Source organism: Aphelocoma coerulescens, chromosome 2, assembly GCF_041296385.1.
Source record: "Aphelocoma coerulescens isolate FSJ_1873_10779 chromosome 2, UR_Acoe_1.0, whole genome shotgun sequence".
Lineage (NCBI taxonomy): Eukaryota > Metazoa > Chordata > Aves > Passeriformes > Corvidae > Aphelocoma > Aphelocoma coerulescens.
Genome location: NC_091015.1, coordinates 12,920,773 through 12,947,109, shown reverse-complemented (window position 1 = coordinate 12,947,109; position 26,337 = coordinate 12,920,773). Strand labels below are relative to the sequence as shown.

Genomic DNA, 26,337 nt, shown 5'->3' with positions numbered 1-26,337 from the left:
TATGTGATTTTTTTTTTAAGGACTACAACTTCTCACATTCCTTTCACCTTCATAAGATGACAGTGCACCTTGTTGCAGCTACACTTGAGCTTATTCTTGAGAGACATGGGATGTGGAATTTATAGGAAATATATTTAAAACCAAGTTTTTAAAACTGCATCTTGTGACTTATGAGACCAGTGCTACTTGCACTGGTGATGTATTTTTTTCTTATTGCACTGTTCCTAATAATTTTTTTCTTAAAAAATATTTTATGGAATAGAATACATCTCACTTTTTTTTTTTTCCTGTTTTTTTCTTTTTTTTTTCTCTGCGTTAAAGAAAATTTATAAACTGTGCATGATAGAGGATCTGGCTTACAGTGATTAGCTCACTGGGATACTTGTAGCAGGTATAGTGATGTGGGACTCTGGACAGACAAATTCTTGGAATAGTCCTCAGGTGGCTTTTATTGCCCTGCTGAGCTCTGCATTACCACAATAGGTTGTGTGCTGAAAGAGAAGGTAATTTGAATATTTGTATAAGTATACATTTGTTCTGAATGCATTATGGTATATGCCAAGTGGTGTCACACAAATCATAACTTGGACTGCAGGAAGGTGAAGTGACTTAATGCCACCACTGCATCTGCAAACCAGGTTTTGCAAATCATGTAACACCACAGACAGTGAATCACACACAGAATCACACAGAATGAACTGTGTTGGAAATGACCTTTAAGATCATCTAGTCCAACCTAGGAGATTGCTTTCATACCACTACAACAAGGGTGTGGTAGCCACTGGGACTGATGTCTGGTGGCCAGCTTACACTCAAATTTATGTCACTGTACCAACACTACACTGAGATAAGATTAAAGATGTCTCAAAGCTTCCATCACACCACTAACATTGGAGAGCTGTCTAAACTATGATGAATGGTACCTGACGTGGGGACAAACACTTGTGAGTGTCTTCTATTCTGTATGTTCAGTCTTGTCCAAAATTTATCCTATCTAGATGATGAAAATTTGGATTTTGTGGATGGGAATTCCTCTTTAGAGGAAAACCTAGGGTTGTGATGGGGAGCTAAAAAACAATGTAGGGCACTGAAGTGTGAAAAGTCTTCAGTGTCTTGTGGAGTAGAAGCTTTCTGTGGGGAAAATAGGAGTAATGAATATTGCACTAGACAAGCCAACTAGCCGCCCAAAATTGCAGGCATGGGATATGAGTGTTCAAAGGTCAGAGCCTTGGGGCTAGGAGTGTAAGACAGATAAATGTACAACACCTGGCTGCAAGCTTGGAAGTCTCCTACCTGCATCTTGTGATGCCTGTAGTAGCCTATGTGCCGCCATTGTAAAAACAGCAAAAAAATACTAGATTTGAAAACCATGGGACTCTTCCAATTTGCATATTTTATTTTCTTGGTATTTGGTCTGCCTAATTCCTCATGGAGAGGGACCAAAAATAAAGGACCACATAGGTGACAAGATGGCCCCAACAGTTGTATTGACATTTATGAAAGTATGCAAACACAGAAGGATATTCACATACTTGTCATTATACTCAGATTGTGGTGGCATCTGATACCTCGGATAAATTTAGATAAAAGTGAATGAATAGTATACCTGAATAAGACAAGCCAGATGGTTTGTGTGATCCTGACTTTTTTGAAACTGAAATGTATTTTATTAGATAAATTACTACTTTTCATTTTCCGTGAACAAATAATTAGCATTTCAGCAGCACAGAATAGCTACTTAAAATAGCTATAAAATTTATAGCTATAAAATTAACATTTAATTATTTTTTCTCTCTTACTTTTCAGGCAGTAGAACTTTCCCCATAAATACACATTAACAAGAATCTTGGAGCATGAAATTAAATGTGTGTATACTTAAATAAATATTTATAAAAGATATGATTTAAATGTTTACAGGTGATTTTTGTTTTGTTTTGGTTTGGGTTTTTTTCAAAGGCTTTTTTACTTCAACCAAAATCTTCACAAGAAAATATATCCCATTGTCCCATTTTAAATGAAACGCTGTCATGAGGCTCATGTTTTGTCCTATCTAGCAACAGACTTATACGAAATGAGTTTACTTTCTGGTCTGATGCAAGTGCTGTCATTTTTTTTTTTTATTATTCTTTTTGTGCTGATAATATCTATTCTCCAAATATAAATTGTTTTGCTTGGCTTCAAGCATTATTTTTTCATATGGCAATAGGTTTTAAAAAATGAAGGAATAAGATTCTTTATTATTAGATATTAGCTTTAAGAAACCTCAATGAGGGCTAAAGCTGTGTAATTCTTAGTGTTTCACAAATACTGAGCTAAAGACAAGCTGTTCTTGCAAGTCCATAATTTCAGGGGTAAGTGGTTTCAGTGTCCCTATATGCTTCTTCTCAATGAAGATAATCTCTCTCCTCCCGTGAACTTTAACTTCATGCTCTCACATGTAATCATGGAATTTACTATGTGTTCATCACTTGGCTGCTCAAGTCTGCTATTGTTCCAGACCCATTATTTCAGTAATACCACATCCTAAACTTGCCAAGAAACATGATTTCATCTCTGACAGGTCATGTTAACTGGTCCCAAAGGGAGAATAGGACACCTGCAGGAGGGCACATAAAAAATGAAGTAGCATGAGGCCTTCACCTGTTTTGTTATTTTAGTGAGGAGCTGAACAGGCTGACACGTGCAAGTGTTAGATGGGAGACAGCTTAAGAGAGAGTTTGTAAGGAAAATTTCTATAAGGATACAGAAACCAAATCTTCAATTTTTAATTTTTTTTTCTGTGGATTGGTCACATTAGGAGCTTTGTGTGATTAATGAGTTTAGTATTGGAAAAAACATGAACTTTCGTATTGACACTTATGTATAGGAATATTTTGATCTAACAGTGGGTAAGAAAAACTGAATTTGTGATGAGTCTGTCTCCCTTTTTTCCCCCCTTTCCCTGCATATTCCAACTAAAACTGTTTCAGAAAGTCCCAGAATAATATACACTTTCTCCAGTAATGCAGAAGCCTCTGGATGAAGGAAAGTCTGGTTAATCCATAATAATGGCAGGTCTGTTTATTGATCTCATAAATTGCACTTTACTTGACCTGTCAAAAAAGTAGAATTCTCAGCATGTGCTTTCCTGCTACTCTAAGAACCTCTCCTCACCTCGGGCACATTGCTCCCCCCCAAGCTCTCCCCCCATGCTGGCAGCTGTTGTAAACCCTGGTCTAAATTCATTAACCTTCCTCCAAACAATCCATTCGAGTTCATCCTTGAGAAAGTGCAGATAGAACAATAAACACTCACTACTGATTTTTCTTCCCTGACTTTCGTAACACACCCATGCACAAGCTGCCTACCTAATTTTCTCATAATAGGAGGAAAATTAAAATCATATCAATAGAAATTGAAATCAGCCCACAGACTAGAATTTCCTAATTAGCAATGCACTCATTATAAGCAGTATTAATGCCTGTCTAATACTAAAAACTGCACAGAGTAATCTGAGTGGTACCAGACCAATCAACGGCATGTGTCTGTAAGAAACAAAGGGAAAGCCAGTGCTTAATGGTAAAAACTGATCCATGTGACTTATTGATTGCACATTGCTCCTACCTGAACAACACCCTGAAGTGCAATGCTGTTGCCATGCAAATGCTCTGAGGGGATCTCCAGTGACTCTTGCCTGGCTAAGAAGCTTTGTTTTGGTTTAAATGGATAAAATTGCACTCAGCTGCACGACTTGGATGGTGGTGTTACTACACAGTATTGCTGAGTATTTCCCAGAGCCAGGTCAGTCTGAAAGTACATTCCTGGGTATCTTTTAAGGGAATGCATTTTATCTTTAAAAAAATTGTGTCTTTGAACAACACAATTTTTAATAATGTAAAGTGAATGCTATGGTAAACAAAAAGGGAATACTTTAAAGGAATCACTGACCTTTAAATACCTGATTCCCTTTACCAAGGAGTAGAGGTGAGTTCTAGCTCACATCTAATTTTATTGGAATTTTGAATCATAGGTGCCTTATGATTCACTGGAAATACCCTCTGGTTTTATTGTCTCAGGAAGAATAAAAAATCTGAAATTGAATTGTAGGCCTAAGGTAGAGTAACTATATATTTTTGTTGACCAAAATGAGAAAAGGTACTTATCTTAGGTGAAGCATTAAATTTCTAGATGGCTAAAGGTAGCTATCATGAATCAAAGCCGAAAAGTACTGAGAGAGCAGAATGGAAATCTTGAAAAAGTTTTGCTCATTTTTTTGCAAGTTCTGCACTCACTTGAACTCACTTTAAATAGCCATTTCCAAATATTGCCTTACATAAATAGTTCTAAAACAACTGTATCTGACAAATTGTCAAAATCATGTTCAGATAGATGGCTCTGGTAAGTGTGGCTGCAGGTCAGATGTGTGTTCTGCCAGTTGTGCAGGGGTTTGTGAGCATCCTAAGTACTTGGAGTACATAGCAATTTTTGCAAAAAAGTATTTGAAGGGGACAGAACTCCTCAATGTTCTTTCTGATGTATCCAATAGCATAATTTTTTAATGTAGAAATATGCAGGTGTTGCAGAAAAGCCTAAAAGCATATAGTGCATTTGAATACAGGAGATTGTCTTGAGCTTGACATTTGCCCGGGAAATCAAAATTTTTTGGTAGACTGATGAGCAGAGGCATTGGAAAACAGAAAGAACAACAGAATTGCATTTTGTGTATTTTTTTCTCCAGCCTTAGTAATGTTTTTATTAGTAAACACAAACTAGTGTCAAAACATTCCCAGCCTGTGGATCTGAGAAGGCACTTTAGGACACACCGTGCATGTCATGCAGCCTGTGAAAGGCTGTGAAAATTTAAAGGCTTGCCATTTGGATAATGCTATCTTACTATTTTTCTCTATCTAGAAGACAGTGGTAAATTATAGCATTTTGCTGCAGTAGATGATAGGATTGTAGATTGGTTTTGAATTGGTTCCACATGTATTGGGAAGAGAATAGGAATATCATTTTAGAGGGAACTGATCAGATCTAGCAGCTCCTAAGGAAGGAGCCGTTCATTGCCTGGTCTTTCTCAGGAAAAGCCATGTGTACATTAAAGCAGCTGCAAGGAGCAGTGTGGTTGGTGGAAGACACAGACTTACCTTTTCAAAAAGCAGTCTCAGGTAATGTCAGTCAATGGCTTGCCTGAGTTTGCTAGAGAAGGGGCAGTTCTTGGGATACAAGTTCAAGGACTGATTTGAGTTGCCCTAGGTTAGAACAGATCAGAAATTTTGTGCTGTAGGCAATTACTGAAGTTGTGCCTTATAATTCCTTAATTTCCAATGAATTATTGTGTAATGACTGAATGGTCAGCCATTGCAGCAGTAAAGACAGTGTATTGCTTTACAGTGTTCTTTCTTGGCTCATCTGTAATATTTGGTGAACAACACCTGATTGATGGGAATGTAATGATAATCCAGCTCCTCCACTTAAGAAGCCAGAGAGAACATCCAGATAAAACAGCCTGTGCTTCTGACACCCAGAAATGACTGAAATGACTGCCAGAAGTTATTGAGCTGGAGAGAATTTTAAATGAATGAATTGGGCATGAGTCACATCTTTCCACAGAGCAACTGTGGGCGCTGGCTGCTGGAGTACTTGAGAAGTCAAGGGCCCCTTTTGAGGGAGCTGGGGAAAATTTCATAACTGACTTGGATTTGGAATCCTGCAGTGCATCTGGGATAATAATACTCCACAACAGCTAGGATTATTTAAAGACAAGCAGCTTCAAATTGTCAATAACTCAAATACCAGCAAACTTGGGTGGTGAAGGGTGGCAGAGTGTTAATTGGTCTGGAAGCAGTATAAATACTTTCTGCATTTATTTCACTTACAAATGTTCACTGGTGATATGTTATCAGTAATTTATGATGTGCCATGACAATTGCTTACATTTCTGACAAAAATAGCAATTAGTTAGAAGAATGAGGATTCTCCTTGAATGTTTTCATCAAGTCATAGGGGGGATTTCTTTTCTTCCATGCATGAATTACCTGTAAAAATCATTTTAATTTGTCAGTTTTCTCTCTTGCCTGAATTTGGTCCAGTTTTTAAACTTTTCTTAAGACCTTAGAAATGCTCTCATGAAATACATGTATTAATTATGTGCTTATCCAGTGCATACATTGGCATGCAACCATGGTGATAAGTACAAAAGAAACTCATCAATTTAATCATGTACTTTCTTGATACTTGATTTAGATATTGTTGCTTATTTGATTTTGTTTTCTCCTTCGCAGACATGGTAATTATTAACAAAGGTTATCTTCTAAAGGAGAAACAAAATGTGCATCAAAATTTTCAAGTGTTGCCTCATTTCATGCAGCATGCTTATCAGGTGCAGGAAAATGAGTGGAGGGGTCCAATTTTTTACAATTGAGTTTCACACTGCAGAGGGGTGCTGCACTGTACCTGTATTCCCTTTCATCCTCAGGGAAAGGGATTTGCAGCACTGTGAGAAAAGTCAAATGCTTTCTGAAGCTGATGACTGCCATGAATCCAGAAGATACCTGTGATCTTAGTGGTTTGGTAGCTGGAATAAAAATACTGTAAAATGCAGGCATCCCTGATATATTTTTTAAAATTTTTCTGGACAACAATATCTTTCTGTTTGCACAGTAGAGAAATTTCAGTCATGTTGCTAAGTGTATTTACTTGCGTTATTGAGTGAACGCTAGTAGAGTTTGTTTTTGAAAAAGAAGATTTTGCCTAATTCTTGATGATTTAGGAGATTCTAGAAACATATTTCAGAATTCAGGGGGAGCCTGAAAACACAGATATAATATTATGGTTGCATTCACAGGGCAGCAAAAGATAGACAATGTTGGTGAAGATTCAAGTCAGAAGCAATTCACTTCAGTATGTTTCCTCTTTGCAGGAGAGCTGGAGGATGCAGTAATGAAACTTTCCTTAATAAGTTTTATAAGCAGACATATTCAAAAATTATTAGAGCCAGCTGAAAGTAACTGCTTAGGAGTTTTGGGTAAGTCCTGGAACTGTCAGATTTTTGTTATAAGTGTAGTTAGTTATATTTAGTTATGTGCATACTCTTCCTTCTAGACCCACTTGTTTTATAACTCACCTTTAAAAAAGCTTCACCTGCCAGGTCAGTTTTCAGCTGTGGATGGAATCTGGGATCTGAGCACCAAGTGTGGGGTGTTGAAATATGATGTAACCATAAAAGACAGAAAGTGGGCTCTTTTTTTTTTTTCATGTAATTTGGAAAAGTTATAGGAACTGAACCTCTTGGACCCCTTTGTATCTCCTCTAGGGTAGCTGTGTGAGGTGACCACAGTACCAGGTGACATTGCTCATTGCCTGTGACTGGAAAGTCATTAGAATAAACCTATTACATCATTCCCTAGGCACTGTGGAGGTATGAAGCACTGAAGCTGAAATGGAACAGTGTTGCTTAATGTTAGAGAGCAGCCAAATGTTATATTCCAAACAAAGGGCAGAATTTGGTCAGTAAGATCAGTCAATGGAAAAGGAAACTCAATCTTCTGATATATTACAGAGATAGTTCTGTTTTCAGAAAGATACTTTTTTCTACTAGGGATGTATTCAATATTCTATTGAACTCCCTTAGTCCTGCACTGCATAACAACACTGTGGTATGAGCTGCTATACTCAGCTATACAGGCTTTCCATTAGGGCCACGAGGAACATATCAGAAATGCTTGCAGATCAGATGAGTAGCAATAATTGCAATGGAAAAATGTTATTTTTTGTCTGAGTTTTTCTCATTCCACGTACAGGATATTTCTTCAGTTCTTAGAGAGTGGGTGATTTAGAGGCTTATTTCAAGGGTGAAGAAGATACTGCAGGAATACTGTGTTGCAACAGTGTGAATCACTGGGCTTGTTGCTTCTGGAACAGTATTTGACTCAGAGGATTCTGTTTTTTGTGAAACTGCTGTTATCTCCCATCCCCTGTCCTCACATATTGAGCTGTTATGTCAGTGGCACTGAATAAAAATGATCCAGAGTTCAGCTAGGAAAAGAATCTTCAATCTGAAAAAAAGGGCAACTAGCAATTTAAAAACCCCAAACCCAACAAAACAACACACCATGCTAAACTATCTAGTTTTTCAGTTAAACTCGTCAGGAAAAGAAATTTATTTTGCTTCTGGAAAAAACATTCCTCTGCCAGATCCTCTCTTTCTATGACTTTGTGTGCAGGAACACAGTGTGTACTAGAAGAGGTGGCCCATTCTTTTAGACCACTTTGACAGGAGCAGTGTATTTCAGTTCCCAAATTTTCTCGGGTGTGGAAACTCTGAGGAGTTCATGGACCTGGGCTGTCTGCTGGAAATACTGTCAGGAATGATAAAAATGATAATAAATTTGCTTTTACTGCTCCTCTCTGTTGTAGTAAATTTGTTCTGTATCTTTACACAAAAATGTGTACAGACCTTCTCTATAAACCCCTGGGGAGGAATTTCTGCACAAAAGTAACATTCTCTTTCTCTTCACTTCAATCTGTGGTGTCTTTTTATATTTGTGGAAGGGGTCCAACAGGTTGGAAAATGCACTGAAAACCTAATCCAGTCAGTACAATACTGGTTTTAGTTTAAAAAAAAACCAAGCAAGCTTTCGCCTTTCCAAAGCAGTGTCTCCAAAAATACTTCTCAGTTTCAGAGAGTACATTTTTGTCCTGGTTTAACTCCTTCTGTACTGAATAACAAGCAAGGCTATTTTTGCATGGCATAATACATATACATTTTCAGGAAAAATATATTCCAGAATCGTGGAATTGGTAGGGTTGGAAGGGACCTCTGGAGATCATCCAGTCCAACCCATCTGGCAATGCAGGGTCACCTTGAGCAGGTTACACAGGAATGTGTCCAGGTGGGTTTTGAATGTTTCTAGAGAGGCAGACCCCATGACCTACCTGAGCAGCCTGGTCCAGTGCTCTCCCACCCTCAATGTAAAGAAGTGCTGCCTCATGCTGAGGTGAAACTTCTTGTGTTTTACTTTGTGGACATTGCTCCTTGTCCTGTCACTGAGCACCCCCAGAAAGAGTCTGGCACCTGTCTTTTCTCTAACAGCAGAAGTAAGTTTGAGCAGAACTATAAGAATTTCTTACATATTTGGCCAAAATCTTTGCTAGTACACAATGAAGTTAGCACAATAGCATTTACGTCTAGTAGTGCAAAATTTGAACCATAGTGCATGCACTATGGGCAGTGGCAAAGGAAATGTCATCATTTCCCTGTGATTTTTTTTGAAAAAATTATAGGGAAGATATGGCATTTTTTGACAATTGTTTTGTAAAATTTCACAAGAATTTTCCAGAATGTATTCCTGCTAAATGAAGATGCTGAGTGTATTTTATTGCTGAATAAGGAGAAGCAGGAGTGGCAAAATGAAAATATTGGTCAAATGTAAGTTGTTAAAAAAATGATTGTAGCCTGTCCCAGATAATGCCTAGAATGTTGTATGCAGATTTTTATTATGAGAATAGGAAAGGACAATATTTGCTGGACACTGTCTTTGCTGAACTTGACTTCACAACACACCTTCCAAACTCCACAACACATCTAAAGCATAGCCTCATACTAGCCACTGTGAAGGAAATTAACTTTAGCCCAGCCAAAACCAGCACAGCACTCAAGCAGGGACAGCAAACAACAACTAAAAGCTTATCTGAATAGGTTCAAGCTCCTCCTGATATGGTATGAGGATGCAAATGACTCATTTGAAGGAGCCAGACAGGAGCTGAGTCTGGATGAGGGAAATGAAAAGACAATTGTCTTAACCAACAATCTATGAAGATTTTTCTCTTTTTCATCTCAGAAATTCCCTCTTTTCAATATTTTCAATATTCAGTGTTGATACAGAAAAATTCTGATGAATGACCATTCTTTGGAAAATCAGTTTCCCTGCAGAATACACAACCAGCAGTACTTTCTTTTAGGGTCCAGTCTGGTTCATGTAGTAGTCAGTGTGAATGAATTCAGAACATCTGAATTCAATGAATAGTTTAAAATTATGCCTTTTCAGCTTATTTTCCATGTGCAGTACACTAGAAAAACAGTGTGCCTGGACAGTTCAAGCCTGTATGTATAGCAGAGGTCCTGGATTCTGTGAGATATAACATTGTGCTACTCTCAATGTGAAATGCAATTCAGTGTTAGCTAAAGCTCAAATGCAGCAGGTAAAACTGCTGTTGTGGACCAAGAAAGCACAGGTGAGATGCATGAAGCATAAGTCAGGAAAGGGGAAAGAAAACTGGTATAAATATGAAGAGCTGAGGGGAACAGAGACCAGTGGACAGGGCTGAAAGTGACTGGGGAGGAGCTGGCAGCTGAAGGGGAGAGCAAAGATGAGTGGATTAAAAAAAAAACCAAAGAGAAGTAATAGAGGTGGAAGGAGAACAAACCTGAAGGCAGTGAGGGTGGAGAAATAGAGCAGCTTCCATCTTTGCAATGCTTCACAGAGATTTAAGAACAAAGAGCCATGACAGCTCTGAATTCAGGGCAGAGTACACAGCTGAGAACAAAAATGGCACTGATTTTAAATGACCCAAGACAAAATGTGCTGTTTGGATTTTTATTTCATTTCAAGAGTCGTAAGTCCATACATTGCAGAATCTCTGACACTCCCTGTCTCTTTTTTCCTGTCAAGAGATAACTTTGTTTTCTTGCATAAAGTCATGATTTATTTTGTATAACTCAGGAAGGAGCCTTAACAGCAGAAATCTTTCTCCTTCATTTGGACCATCTGTAAAATGCAAGATGGAAAAAAATCTAATGGGTAGAGCAAGATCATCCAGATCCTTGCTGTCCTGACCAAGGTAAAGGTTGGTCTGGCTCTGAAGGAAGTTAATTTGAAGCCCTCCTCTCTCCCCTGCATACAAAGGGATTCATGCTGCTGGGTGTCAGGGCAGCTGGTTAATATGCAAACTTTCATCTGAGGGTAATCCTACCTCTTAACCCACATAGTATAAATTCAGATGTACCTTTTATTCCCCCTCACATTCAGTCCTATGTCTAAGCAAAGCCTTCTGGCTTTCAGTGGGAAGACTTAGCCAACTTAACCAGTGACCCAAATTCTGCCTCTCTCCTCCTTATCCCACAAAGCCCAGAGACTTGGAATTGATCATGTCCTGAGACAAGTTCGACTGCATGCAATGATAAAAAAAAACTCCAAAAGATGAAGATTAAGAGAGAAAAACAGCCACATTAAAGGCAAGTGACATACTTGGTTACATCTCTTTGAATTTCAGGAGTTAGTTTCTTCTCAAGAGAAATATGAGATGTTTGGCAGCCTGATGCTTTCTTTCTCCCTTCCTCTAGAGTGGGATCTCCCCTGGAGAGTAAAACTGATGGCTACAGTGTGAATTCACTGAGAAGTGGACAGGATATCCATCATGTTTTGTCCACCCTTTGATCATGCAAAGCAGGCTGCTCCTACACAGGGCATTTACCCAGCTGGGTCCAGTTGCTGCTCAGGTCTCCAGCAGCAGCTCAAGGGAGTCACAGGTGCCTGAGGACAGCCAGAAGAAAGGTACTTATGTACCTTGTACTTTCTTGAATGTAATTTTGGATGCTCAGGTAAGATTTCAAGACAAAGATTTCAGGACAAAGACTGCCATGAAGAATTTTCTCAGAATACATTTTTGACTTTGCCTACAGATGTGTTTTACAGGAAGTTAGAGAGCTGAGATTCAGAATTCCCATCTCTGCAGTACAGCTTCATTGCCTGGCAACACAAACCTGAGGTGAAGCTTCCTCTCTGTCCTGAGGACTGGGGAAAGAAGGCAGAGAGGTGCCTTGAGAGAAAGAGGGCTGCTCTCAGGGATCTATGCAAGACTTCAATTTCATTTTACATTATACAGATCTAACTCTTCTTTTGTGATCACTACAGAAGTCACCGCAACAATCTGCCACATAATTGTGTTTGGTAAAAGGTTAATGTCAAAGGCAATATATGGGACATTTTATTTTGCAGCAGAAAATGATATCTTTTTCCACTTTTTAATTGATAGAGTTGGTAAAAATATATTTGCTATATTTGTGCTTGTGGGCCATCCTCTAATTTCAGCTTATAGGGAGCACCAGGAAGTAGAATTTTTAATTGTTTTTTTTTTCTTTCCCCATTGGACTTAGCAATAGAAAAAAAAACCATATATAGATATATATCTTTTTTTTTAAATTTTTTTTCAGGAGGATGCCTTCAGAGTGTTTCCACAAATGGCCTTGTCATGTAAGTGCTTTGTCTGCAGTTCTGATGGGGAAAGAGATGGTAAAGCACCACTTTCTTCATTCCTGGTGCATCAGATACAATCTGGTGATGTTTAGACCATATGAGACATTGAGATCTGGCTGTTACGCACTGGTCAGGGACATCATCACAGCTCACCAAAGTTAAATAGAAGCAGAGAGATTTAAAAAAGGAGAGAGAAATAGCCTATTTATGAGTTCTTTTAGCTCTACTCCTTCATGATAAAGTTTTTCTTCAGCTAAAAAAATGGGTAGGTTTGTTGTATATATGTATACTGAGGGAGAGGAGAGGAGAGGAGAGGAGAGGAGAGGAGAGAAGAGGAGAGGAGAGGAGAGGAGAGGAGAGGAGAGGAGAGGAGAGGAGAGGAGAGGAGAGGAGAGGAGAGGAGAGGAGAGGAGAGGAGAGGAGAGGAGAGGAGAGGAGAGGAGAGGAGAGGAGAGGAGAGGAGAGGAGAGGAGAGGAGAGGAGAGGAGAGAACTGCTGACTACTGCCACATGAGTGTCAAACATGAGAGGACAAAAAGAGTTCTTTGTGGTGATGCTCTTGAAATGTGTAAGTGACAAATACAGATGCATTTTTTGAAAAAAAAAACAAAAACCAAAAAACCAACGACCCAAAAAACCCACCAAAACCTCAACAACTATGCTCTGGAAGCTAGGGAAAGCCCTTCCACTGATATTCTTGAAACAACATAGAAGTCTCCTGGTTTAGGTTACTCATCTATCATCATTTGCTGCTCTATGGAGATTACTCCCATTGTAGACTGAGAAATCGAAAGAATGATGATATCCTTGCAACATGTGTAACAGAATCTCTTAATACTGCCTTATAAAGAAATGAATAATTGGCATTGATTACGTGTGTGTGGGGACAGAACACAGTTTTGTCACATGCAGGATGATTTTACCTGAGAGAGTTTTGGCAGCTTTGGGTTACTTCTGGGTCTGCTGCCTGGCTCTCTGCTAGAGCTGAGCAATTGTGGCCATAAAAGGGGAATCTCTTCTGAAGTTGGGGTTAGAGAACACAGGTATGGCAAAACAGCAGGAAGAGACCCGGCTGCAAGTTTGTGCTGCAGGATCAGCCTGTGTGGGGAGCAGGGACACGCTAAATCCCAGCAGTTGGCTGGTGTCTGTCAGTGGGGGCTGCTGCACCAGCTGTAAGGCGTCTCGCTCTGCACTCTGCTCTCTCCTGCTGGGGATGACATCGGCAGTCTGCAAAACAAACAGCAATTTGTTAGAGCCTGATGACAAATTCACACGTTGGCTGTGAGTGCACATGTAAGAGGCAGAAAAAGCAAATTCCAGCTGGAAAATCTCACTGGACCTTGTACTGGCTTAAGCTGGCAAAAGCTCCCTTATATCTTATCTCACAGAGTTGTTTCCTAAGATCCTTGGTGTATTAATTTTGTCTCCAGATAGGGAAAAATGAAATGCTGTCATCGGGTGAAGAAATCTATTGCACAGGTGATGTCTTCTTCGTACCTTCACCTAACAGCATATCTAATGGCCTGACAACACACAGGTAGCCTTGTGTAGACTCTGTCAATGGGCTTAGGTGCCATAAATCCCACAAATTGACTTGTTTTAATAAGGAGCTTCTTGGAAGCAAAAAGAAAATAAACTCTTCTCTCATAGAATACATTTGAAGTTTGACCTGCAAAGCCATTCCAGGTGGTATATAGCTTGGTGAATCTCTGCTTTCTCTCTTTAGGAGCAAAGTCAGATTGTTTTCACTGTGATGAGCTTTTACTGCTCTCTCAGACCAGATCTGGAGAATGTCTGCTTCTGTAGTGGTAGATGTGTGTCCCGAAGCGACAAGCAACGGTCTTAGAACTGAACTTCTGCCAACCATTTTCACTCCTTAAGAGAACTTGTCTGGAAACACTCATCCTACCCATTTTATTTTTCAAGTGAAATGCAAACACACTACAAAATCATATGTATTTTTGCTGAAATGTCAGCATTTTGTGAGGGAAAAAAGTTCTGACGTTGCTGAAATTGAAATTTTGACCCTTCTGCTATATTTTACGTCAGTACATCTAGGAAATGTTGCCTTGTATCAGTAGTTTCTGAAGTTGTTTTACTGGGAATTCTCTTTTCCATTGTATTTCCCCTCTAAGACAAGAAGGTACTGCTAGCCACTGCAAGGGGATAGTAACACATTTTGTGTTACAATGATATAGACCAAATACTGCATGGCGCCTTTTCGTGTGATATATGTCACTTTTTGGAGAATATGGATAACTTCTTGTTATCCAGCTAAATGGGCTGAGCAGAGATTTTCTGTGGAAGTGACTGTCTGAAAGAGAGTTCTGCTATTTCAAAATCAATAATTTTTCAGAGAAAAAAAAACTGTCAAAATTCAGTGGTTTCCCATATGAACAGGCTTTGCCATTTTCATTTGCTGTGGAAAACATTTATTAACCAGGAAACAGAAACACATTAATTCCTTATTTCTTTTTTCCAGGAAATTTCTTCATGAGAAAATTTTAATTCTGTTCTAAATCAGGTTTTTAATATTTTCAGAATATGAAGATTTTTGTGGGTGAAATGGACATTTTGAAGACTGCTGGATCTTTTCGTTGTGCTAACGTTTGGAGGAAGAATGATTAATGTGAATATGAAATGCATCTGCAGTTTCTAAGGATGCTACAGTTATCCATACCCTTGGGATTTCCAAACTACATCATGAAATATACTTTATATCTCAACATTGGGGCAAAATATGTGACAGAAATTGTTTAAGAGTGGCATCTGAATGAAGCATGTTACTTTAATTCACTGATTAAGTGTCTGGTTCCCTATCAGCTTCTGAGTGATTGCCATTGATTTATGAATTTATATATTATTTGGAGCCTTCCTAATTAAGACACTGCTTTTCTTTTTCATTTGTTTGACAGTAGAGATCAGCTGACTTGATATTATATTCTTTGAGTAGTTTGCTTTATGAATGACTGCAGTGGGGGTTTTACAGGAAAGGATCTGAATTTTGTCCTCCTGAAAGTCTGAGATAGCTCCTGTTCAGGGAATCTCTATTTCCAAGAATTTTCTTCAGAGAAAATATGCACATAATTTGTAGAGGGTGTAATTTTAACAAAGATATTCATTACTGACTGATGCTTAGGGAACTTGTAATTTAAAAATGTTATAAAATTTGTTTAAATCAATAATGTTCCAGAGGTCCCATTGACACTAGAATCATGTTTTAATCCTAAACAATTTCATTCAGAAAGCAAAAAATAGGAAAAATTAATTTTTTTGAAGAGAACTTTAGTTTCTTTTTCAAATAACCTTTTTAGCACCCAAAGTCCCTTTGGTGACAGCTTTACTGGCTTTGCATAAGAAATACAATGAAGTCAGAAGTCCCCTCAAAACAAGAAGGAACATGTACAAAGAATAGTCAGGAGCTGTGAAAGTCAATACCAGTGTACTACACAGTTTTTCTTCTGCACTGGAAAAGGCATCAATAAAGTGCCTATTAGTAGTCAGTAGTCTTATGTCCTGATTTTGAAGCCGTAAGTATGGCAAACCTCTAAAGGGTTATTCCATCTGAAGTATAAATCTGTTAAATACATATCCACATTGCACCAAAATACTTTAGCAGTTCCCTTGAGTGAGAGATGCTTGTTTAAGCACTCTATCACATTATAGGAAATATATTTTGGGTCGGATAGATAAATTTAAAAGTGTTCTTTTAGCCATTGTGCTGGATGCACTACAGACTGGCTTCCTCAAGTATTCATTTAATGGGTCTCCATTGCAGGCTTTTGTGTGATGGAAGGAAAATCAGTTGCTTTAAGAGGCCTGCTTGATTTCTTTAACAGCTCTTCAATTTGCTGGTCTCCAACATCTAGAATTAAGTTTTCTGTTCCATCTTGTACAGGAATGAATAGAAAAGGGTGAGAAACAGGGAGAGTCAGACTCTTTCACCTAATTAGACCAGATGGATTTTGCACTAGACTGTGAATTAGTTTTACCCAGAGATGACTAAAAGTTAGTCTGTGCTTCAGGGGAAACCTCAGTGTTTGGAAATCTTACTCCAGGCTTATTTGGAAGACAGTTACAAATAGGATTCTTGTGAAGAAGGCACTTTCAACAGCATCATAACAGCAACATCATTTGACGTTAACTCTTTAAGCAGCAACTGATTGTAGCAATTGTTGAATGAAGTGTTGCCCTTTTAATTTCTCCTCTAATGAGTGCTATAAGTTGAGGAAGATGACCAATATGACAGCCAAGGAACGCAAAAGCTCTGTCTTGAGTTTGAATTGGGCTTTTTGAACACTGTAACCTGCAAATCTCAGCAGAGCTTCAGGAAGCCTCAAGTCTTACAGAAGTGTGCTCATGGTCAAACTGAATGTCGTGGACAGAAAGGTCCTTCTGTGACGTGTTTTGGGTCAGTGAGTAATCACTTCCCTAAGAAATTCCATTTCTATGGAAAATTCATTTTCCCTTGTTTTACCTCTAACAAAATCTCTTGGGAGTTGAGTAGAAATGACTGGAAGGTGAGGAGAGGCAAAGCAGAATCTTATGAAAATGTGTCTTGCATCACTGCAGCCCTTGTTGGGGGTGGATAGGTTTGTTTTGTGTTTGCTTTCTTTTCTTTTTCTAATAGATTTGCAAAATGCTGCTTTAAAATCTCATTTCTGAAGTTTTTGCAGTCCTTTTAATTTATGGGGTTTTTTATTTGTTTGTTTTGTTTTATTTGTTTGTTTTGGTTTGGTTTTGGGTTTTTTTTTTTATTTTTTTTTACAGGCAGAGCGAGATATTCTGGATAAGGATCTAATTTTTGAGCTGTTTATCTCTAGCAAGGTTGGGTGCCTGCCCATCACTGGCTGCAAAGTGTGTAAGTGGCAGGTCTGTTCTCTGTTTTTGCCTCCTTGCTGCTTCTGTTTGATTAACTCAGCAGCAGTTGGGTATTAGCTGGATAAAACTAGCTCTCCAAGTGAACATCTTTATTGAGGAACATAGGGTGAATAAAGAATTAAATTCTGATGCTAAAAAAATTGATGCCTTCCTGGAGTGATAACTAATCATTGAGTGAAAAAATCCCCAACAAACCCAAACATAAAGACAGATTTCTATGGTATCTCTTCTATATAAATACTTTAGGGACTTAGGTTCTAATAGGAGGTCACTATTTATATCTCTGGGTAAAGAAACAGCTGCTAAGGAACTGTATCTAAAGATATGTCTAGATATGCATTGCACTGCACCAAACCAAGCACAGCAGTTTGGTTGGACCAGGGGAACTGGGCTGGTGCTGCTGTCTTTGCACTGGTGGAAATGCAAAGCTCTGCCAGAAAAGGAGAATTCGTGTTTAGGTTACACTTTGTACATTTCCTTTCTGCTGCTGTGCTGTCAGCAGTCCAGTGTTACAGTCTCTCACAGGGAAGGATTCCATCTTTCATGACTACTGTAAAAGCAAGGCACTTTTAAATCATGAAATAGCAAAATATGGATTGCAAAGATGGAGGAAGAGAACAGTGTGAAATCAAAAGTTCATATGATGCTTATTCCATAGTCTCACAAAATTAGGTAAGACACTATCTGAAGGCCAATGGAGAACCAAAAAGCAATGAAGTGGAGAAAGTAAAGCAAAAAAGAGAAACATTTATAAACAAATTAATCTAGGAGACTTTGAGGATGATGGAAAAGTTGGACAATATGACATTCATTTACAAATGAAAGTATATTTATATCTCACGTATCAGGGAAAATACAGAATTCTTTCTGTCTTTCTGCAAGTGGCTCAAAATTCAGTCAGGAAAACCGTGAACTGGTAGGAAAATACAAGCCTAAAAGGGCTTGAAAACTGACCAGAAACTCTTTGGAAACATGACTCAATCTGCTTAATATATGAAATCATCACGTTCTTGACATAGTTTTCTTAGGAGTTAGTGCAATATTTGTCCTCAACCTTAACGGGGAAATACAGTGACTTTTAGCTTAAAAGGATAGATGAAATTAGCTGCATGGGTAGACTTCTCTTCAGGAGAAAAAAAAGATAATTTCATGAAGAAAATGTCTGTTGCAACCTTTATAATTTTAGTTGATTTTTTTCATTTGTGGGGAGTTTAAAGAAATATGTACTATAGTGTATGTTAACTCAGGCTTTGTCTCCATTTGAAATCCCAAGGAATGTTCCCTTTGCTATCAGCGGCTGCATGGTTTGACCCAGCGAGGCAAACATTGTTGCCTGGAGGCTGAGTCAGATAAGGGCTCTCACAAACCTCATTTGAACAAATAACTCACATAAAGAGGAAATTATTTCTGAGTAAGGAGCAAGCAACCAGGACACCAAGCTATCCTGACCCAAATTTGATCTTCCTGACATTCAGTGTAGTAATCTTTTTGTTAATGCTTTGGCTTGTGTGGCGAGACTGGTATGTTTTTCCCCATGTTCTTCATGGCTCTGGCAGAAATAAGGACTCCTCTCTGGCCCCCCAAGGTGGTGAACAGGCTGCAGCCCAAGCAAGAGAAGCTGTTGCTGTCCATGTTTTCCAGGACACTAATTTTTCCCATTACCAGTAACTTTTTTTTCACCATACAGATAAAAATTAGAGGGGGTCACAGATCTCCAGTATTAAGCCCTTCCTCTCTGTTACCTGTGAGCTTCTGCTAGACTCATATGTGGTCTTGGACCTTGCCTAAATGACTGTTTAATAATTCAGAAAGTTTCAGCTTGACTCACCAAGGAATTATTGCCTTCTATTTTCAGTTCTCTGAGGGAAAACAATCTGCATTTATATCAGTAAAAGAGGCTACTTACAGGAGAGTTTGCAGTACTAAGGGGTGAGCAGTAAAATATTCTCTGTGATCTGTTGAAGCCTTGCTCTAAACTCCAGTTATATGGCAGATTGAGCCTTGTGGAACAGGCCCTTAGTCCTGGCCTGGATTTAAGACTGTGACTAAAAATATTTTTATTCCTGCCAACTAATCCAAACAGGAGAAAATCACTGCAAACTTCCTCTGAATTATTCCTCATGGAATTATTTGTATTTTCATCTTGCTCACACAGAAGATTTGTTTCTTTTTCATTATTTTGTTAAAACCCCACCAGATTAACAAACATTGATGCCTCTTGGATCCTTCTGGGCTTGCACTCTTCAGCGTGTTTTGTTCTTGAACCAGCTCACAATCAGGCTGGGGCTGTGGTGGGGTACAAGGGACTTGCTCTCAGTGTGCAGGGACATCCAGGATGTATTTACTTTTCATTTGGCTTTAAATCCCTGGAAGTTACAATGTCACCAAACAGAAGATATCCATGCAGGCAGACAAAAAAAATTTCCAAGCAAAATGGTGAAAAATTTAACTCATTTAACTTTGCCAGCTGCAGAAGTGACCTACTCTTTGTTTGGCACATATATGTGCATAAGAGAAACCTTTGTTGTACTTGCATGTAGTGGATCAGAGTGCTTTCCTAGGCACTCGACTGCTTGATCTATTGAGATGAACCTGGCCTGGATGGTGCTGGGGGTACATGAGGGTTACGAGAGCAGCACTGAGGCACTGGGGAGGGAAGCTGTCTGTGCAGCAACGGGAATAATGCTTTTGGATTCACAATCTAATAAAGAGAAGTAAGCTGGGGTGAATGTGCTGTGCAGTCCAGTAGGCTGGCAGGAAAGCAGTGCCTAACGCACATCATGAGGTATTGAACAGCTGCCTGTGAGAGATAATGTTTCATGGGGAGTTTTGGAAGCACTTTTGTTAGTAACTGGCCTGTATGGCTGCCCCTGCTCTTCCTCCTCTCTCCTTTCAGACCTGAGATACACTTGCATAAGCTGCTGCTCCAGCCTAGCAGTGGGAGGAAGGCAAAAATCCTAAAAATGGCTGCAATGCAGATGATTAACATTCTCTGGATTGCACTGAGGCAAGTCAGGGCACAGGTACTTATTTTTGTCCCTGTCTTTCTGCTTCCGCCTTCCCTCACCGTGCTCTGCACCTCACAGAAGTGACAGAGCCCATTCACCTTGAGCACTGTAAACCATCCCACACACTCTGGAGATGTCTCCTAGCACACTGCTGAGAAAAGCTGTTGTTCTGGCTCAAAATCACAGCTGGCAGCTGTTATTTCACTAAACAATTTGCCTCTGTATAATGCAAGGTCTGGGATCAGCCATTGCTTCATACTAAACTTGATTTTATGTGATTCTGTGTGATTTTTTTCCTCCCCAGGGGTAAAATAAAAAGAATGACTGTTTTAAAATTGGTGCTATGTAAAACCCAAACACTAATAAAAAGGAACAGTATTCTTGATACTAATAATTCTTTAAAATGTAGACTTTTTGTCTCATTTGAGATGAATATAATGGCCTGGTCCATTGGAATTTCTGCATGGTCCCTCTGACTCAGCACTTGTTGCCCTCCACTAAGGAAAAGCAGTGCTAACATACCAGAGCACCCATTTTGTTAAGGTTTTTGAACAACATAAATAGAGCTTGTAATGTACGAAGAATGAAACTGCCAGTTATCCAAATATCTTGGACGAAGATGGAAAGGACCATACAATCATGAAAAGAAAACCCATTTACTGTGATTATATTTAATAATATGCTCAGCAATATTCCATAATGCTATATTCCTGCAAAACATTCCTTATTATGAAAGATAATAAATTAAGAGCCATGTAAAATATCCTTACCCAGGCAACTTGAGAAAATAAGGGAATGATTTGAAACACTCACTGCCTATTCTAAGGTTTTTAACTTATGATTCTTGGCATTGTATAAGGATAGTTTATAAGGATAGCCTCCAGATAGTTTCAGCTTGAAAATGTGACATCATTTTATTTGCATTTTTTTACAGGGAATAATAGTTTTGTAAGGTAATTCAGAGAGGACCTTCCCTCTGCCCAGATAACACTTGCTTTTCCATGGGAATATGCAGTCTCAGGCCATGAGACACTCACACTCAAAAAATCACGCTCATGTTTAGTTTAACTACTGTGAGGAGCTGTATTGATTTCTGTGGGACCACACACAGTAGGAAAGTTGAGCATGGGAAAAAACATTTGCAGATTCAGACCAAAGAATCCAGACTATCTGGACAGACCCCATAAAACCAGATAGTTCACTGCAGCTAGGGGCCTAAATTGCACATATCTGTAAGTATGAGGAAAGCTGACATTCCGTTCCATAATATATTTCAAGCTTTCAAAAATCTGTCATTGTTCTAAGTGGAGCCAAATTCTCAAAGTTTTACAATTTTCTGAGGGCAAAGAAATCAGTTCAGCGTTGGTGTTTAATATTACTATGTTTTTAACTATTAAAATAAAAAATAATAAAAATATACATTGTTTGATATTGAAACAGCTTATTTTATTTGCAAGCGAATTACATGTTCTGTCAAATTTTCTACTCTAGTTACTCAATGTGTACTGCACCATATGACCCAATTTATAGGGAAGATGGGTATGAAAGACTAATGAAGGACTGTCATTAATATTTTCAATGGGGGTGTACACACTGTACTGTTAAGCATAATTAAGAGATTCCTTGGGGCAAGAATATAGATATGAGCATAAAAAGGAGTAGCTAATTATCATAAACAGAAAACAGAATTTGAGCCATGTTGGCCCGAGTTGGGACATCCATGAAGTGCAGTGCTCTCATAGCCAAAGACCCTTGGACCTACTCAGCACAGCTATAGCACTTGTAGCACTCCTCAGGTGTCTCTGCACAACACTTCACTGCACAATGAAGGCACCTTCAGAAGCACCCATGTCCCACTTCAAAAGCAGCGTGGATACTTGTAGGCTCATTTTCCAAAGAGGCCCTGTTAAACCCTTGTGATTAAACTCCAGATCCACATCACCAGCCTGTTTCTTCTAAATCCAAAGACTAAGTGCCATCCTAGCTGTCTGTGCATCATTATCAAAATGCCCTCTGGTTTTCTTTCTGTTTGGTGTACAGATCTATTAAAAATAATTGCAGTAGTAGTACTTTGGTCCACATAGCACATCCTTAAATGTATCTTGTTTTTCCTGCTGGGTAGATGTACTTAGTCCAGACTCAAATTTCTTACATATTCTCTAGCATCTCTCAGCTACAGGAGAATGGCCTGGCTTGAAAATATAGCCCTGGAAAACAGGGTTCATCCAACTTCATTTCAGCTCCAGGTGTCCTACTTCTCAGTAAAATGTTCTATTTGGCAAGTTAGGGGGTGTTTTTTCCTTCAGCCTTTTCCTTTATTTAATTTCTTGCTTTCCTCTCTCCACCCTAAAGAGCAGCCTACTTAATTAATGGAAAGGGAAAGATCTGACGAATTGAGAAACATTGTCCCCAGATACCCAAAAGCAAATGCATAGAGAAGCTTGGGCTCAGATTCAATTACCCAAAGAGGAATAGGAATATGAATGTGGATCTTTGAAATAAATGTCCCAGTCATAACACTATAAGGGAGTTTTTTGGCTTCTACCTTTACCTTCTTTCCCTCCATTTTTCTGTGGAAGGCTTAGCTTCCTTGTTCTGCAAAGTTCATGGCTGTGAAACACAAGTGGAGCCAGGAGCTTTGCTCAGGTTGTGAGTTGAAGCTAAACTCACAAAATATCCTCTGGCTCAGCTTGGTGGAGAATTTTTCTTCTATGTGTCTGCTGATTTACTGGGTGGGGTGTTCATGTTATGCACTGTTCCATGAATTGTACAAAGGAATTGCACAAGCCAAGCAGCTACGTTAGATCTGAGAAAGTCAAGCTTGAACTTTTAAAGCTGGGTCTAACTTACAGTTTTGACATCTCTGCAGCCAAATATAGTAGCCAAACAAATGCAGCAGCTGAAGAGAGACAAACTAAGCTAATTGTAATGAGGGGACAAGGCATGGCATTTCTATCTTTAGCATCAAGCTCCTTCTTGGGGTTTCTGCAGGTCTTGTCCAGCCAATGCTTCTGTGCTTCCTGTGCTACTGAGAGCTGGGCCCTCCAGGGTCACTACCAGCTGGGACAGTGCAGAAGGTACTCTGAGCCTCTGATAAAATTCCCTTGTGAATCTTGTCACAGGAGCCCAAAGCTCACTGCAAATTAGTAGTATTGGTTCCTAAATACCTCAGAGTTTGTTTAAAATATCCTTAAGTCATGAGATGTGAGATTCTTTAAGGATTTGATGGCTGTGTTAACATCTGCTGTAGAATAAGGGCTGAAGCAGATGTGAAAAGTGGGATAATAATGAATAAGGCAATTTTAAAAGGATTTAAAAGCAGCTGAAGGAGCCTGTGGTTTTATGCATCTACTATTTCTATTTTACCATCAGGAAACTGCTGTGTCACCTTCCCAAGCAGATTTGTTTGATTCAACTCCAGTGGTAATCATCTTGATTATGGTCTGTCCAGCATTTGCTTTTTTCAACACTTCTAGTGTTCTTTTTTCCTTTGAGGGAAAAAAATTCTTTAATAATTGGAAGCTCACTGTTGTGGAAAAGCAATTCAGAGTAGCTATTTTTCTCAGATGGCACAAATACTCCTTTAAAAAAAAGGGATGAATCTTTTCTTTTACAATTGCTCCTTTAATAAACTATTTGTTTAAATCATATACTTGTCCTCCTTAGTGGTGAAGCTTGTTCCTTATTTAAAACAGGATGACAGGGCTCTTCCACTGTTTAGAAAGGCACTGAAGCTGGTACTGCAGAACAGAGCCACCCATTCTTCTTCTGGGAGCTAATTGATTAGCCTTAGAGCTACAGATCTGTACCCAGGGACTCAAATAAGAGGACTTCGTTTTTCTTTTGAATGACTTATTTCCCCAGGCTGTCTACATTAGACATGTCCAGGTGGTCTCAAATTATTTACAACTGCAGGAACCTCTGTGCTCACAGGATTATCTGCATGGGGAAGCACATTTGAAAGTCAGTATTTCCTTCTCAGAAAACAGGACAGTCTTTGTTAGTATATATTCTCATTTGGAATACTTTTAAACTAAGCTAAGAGAACCTAAATTTATATCTCACTCTTTGCAGTCATTTAAAAGTAGTGATTTCCTTTAAAAGAAGGTAATTATAAGAAAAAAAAGGTATGAAGGGCCTCGGATGTATTACATATTTTATGAAATTTTTTATGATGTGCGTGTATCCAGTAAGGAAAGGAATTTAATGCTGTATCTTCTGATCAGTCTACTCATTAATTGTCAATTCAGTTGTTCAACTTTATTTGTAAATGTCCCCACAGAGGAGAAGCACAATATTTTAAAGAAGAGTAGGTGCCTAAGAGTAAAAATTCTCCAACATAGCTGATGACATTGAGGACCCAACTTTCCTTCCGTTCCTGTTTTTGTTTGGTTGGTTTTATTTTTTTTTTGTTTGGTTTTTTTTTTTTTTTTTGTTCTTTGTCTTGATTGTCACAATGGAAACAGAATTTTAGCTTGTAGCAGTCACCATAATTGACTTTTTCAGTTTTAGTGATTATTTCTTTCCAGAGCGTTTTAAGGGTTATTCTTAGGTCTATCTCTGAGGCTGCTGGCATCTGTTCAGCCTGGCAGCCAGATGAATGTTTGAAGAGGAAATCTGACAGTCTGCATATATCTCCTGTAGTACTGGTGCCAAGACAGTCACTATTTTAAAGACCTATAGAAGTGTGTATATATACATTTATAAAATGTGGTAGTCAGGTTATAGACTTGCTTCAGTTTTTAATTTCACAGTTTGTTTTTGTTGAATCATAGAATCGTATAAATTAGAGATGGAAAAGTTGTATTAGGTCATTTAGTCTATCCCACTGCCAAAGTGGGATTGTTCCCTGCAGTACATTTTCCAGTGTTTTATCCAGTACTTTTCCATTCTCTGGGTTGGACTTACACTTAAGCCTTTTTTTCAGTTAAGCTTATGTTTTGACATTTTAAGTATTTTTCTCTAGTATTCATTGAATTCTGTTACCACCCTGTGGCTGTAATAACAGTGATGATGCCTGTTGCTACTTTTTAGTTGTTACAAACTAACTGAAGTTATTAACCTAGGACTATGTTGGAAATAAGCCCTTCTCTCATATAACCAGGAGCGACATTGTAAATTTGCTCTTCAATGAGTAAAGCTGTGGATTGTATCTGTGAATTGCTATCAACACATATGCTGTTTGTTTGCTATTTTCTTCTAGCTGGCATAAGTTCTTCCTCTTTCTTGACTATGAGTCATAAACGAGGTGTATATTTCCTTGGGTCTCTATTTAACTGATTAAAATTTCTTAGTCAGTCACTCACTTCTGAAATAGCACTTCATTAATATAAATCAAACATCTTTCTAAGAGTAGGCAAAGTTTTAGTGCCTGCACATATACAAAGGATGTGAAAACCTTTTTCTCTGTGGCAGTAATAAATACAAAACATAGTCAGGAGAGGTCGTATGATGATAGGACCAATAAAAAGAGGTCTGTGTTCAGGAAAAGGCAGAGATCAGTGCTACGTGCCAGCTCTACACATGGCACCACTTCCAAACAAGGCTCAGGCTGTGCTGGTGCTGTGGTACCTGTGTCTCATGGAGCTGAGGAATTCCAGTGACATTTATCCCTAATGGTGCTCAGCATACGTGCCTGAAGTCCAGGAGTAGGACAGAGAGTGGGTCCACAAGAGTTCTGAATAGCAAGGGACATCACCATCACTGCGAGCAGGCTTGATATTTCCCTCTTGGTGACAGCAAGTGCAGCAGCTCTGTCCCGGGACAGGGGTGTCTGTCGTGTGACCTGATGCCTGTGTGTGCTCCCTCTGATTGTGTCAGACAACACTGAGGGTCTTGCTTATGGCTGTGCAGGAAAAGTCTGCAGAGCTGTGTTAGTTTAGGTCAGAGTGAGAGTGTAACTGCAGTGATTATAAGTTCTTTAGCCTTTTTGACAATGACTTTTGAATATAATATTCCCCTACAATGTTTTCCAGCAGAAATAGGCTTTAAAAATCTTTATACAGCAGACTTATAGCAACTAACCTCCCTGTTAACAAGATGTTAACTCTCATTGGTTTTAAAATGTGGTGGTTTCTGAACAGAGGGGCTCTGTGGGATTTAATTAGAGTGAGTTAACCTTTTCCCACTGAAATAGTGGCCCTACATGCTCCTCATTTTGAGCTTGCTTGTTGCATCTCCATCTCAAACAAACCTCACTGATGCATTAGTTAA

General features: G+C 38.8%; 1 long non-coding RNA gene across 1 annotated transcript in view; it reads left to right on the top strand.

Annotated features, from left to right (window-relative positions):
- LOC138106235 (uncharacterized) overlaps nt 1-15,975 on the top strand; it is a 130,630-nt gene extending 114,655 nt beyond the window's left edge. Inside the window, exons 4-5 of the long non-coding RNA XR_011148945.1 lie at nt 12,194-12,233; nt 14,777-15,975. This is a non-coding gene — a long non-coding RNA (uncharacterized lncRNA). The remainder of the gene's footprint in view (nt 1-12,193; nt 12,234-14,776) is intronic.
- The last annotated feature ends 10,362 nt before the right edge of the window (nt 15,976-26,337 follow it).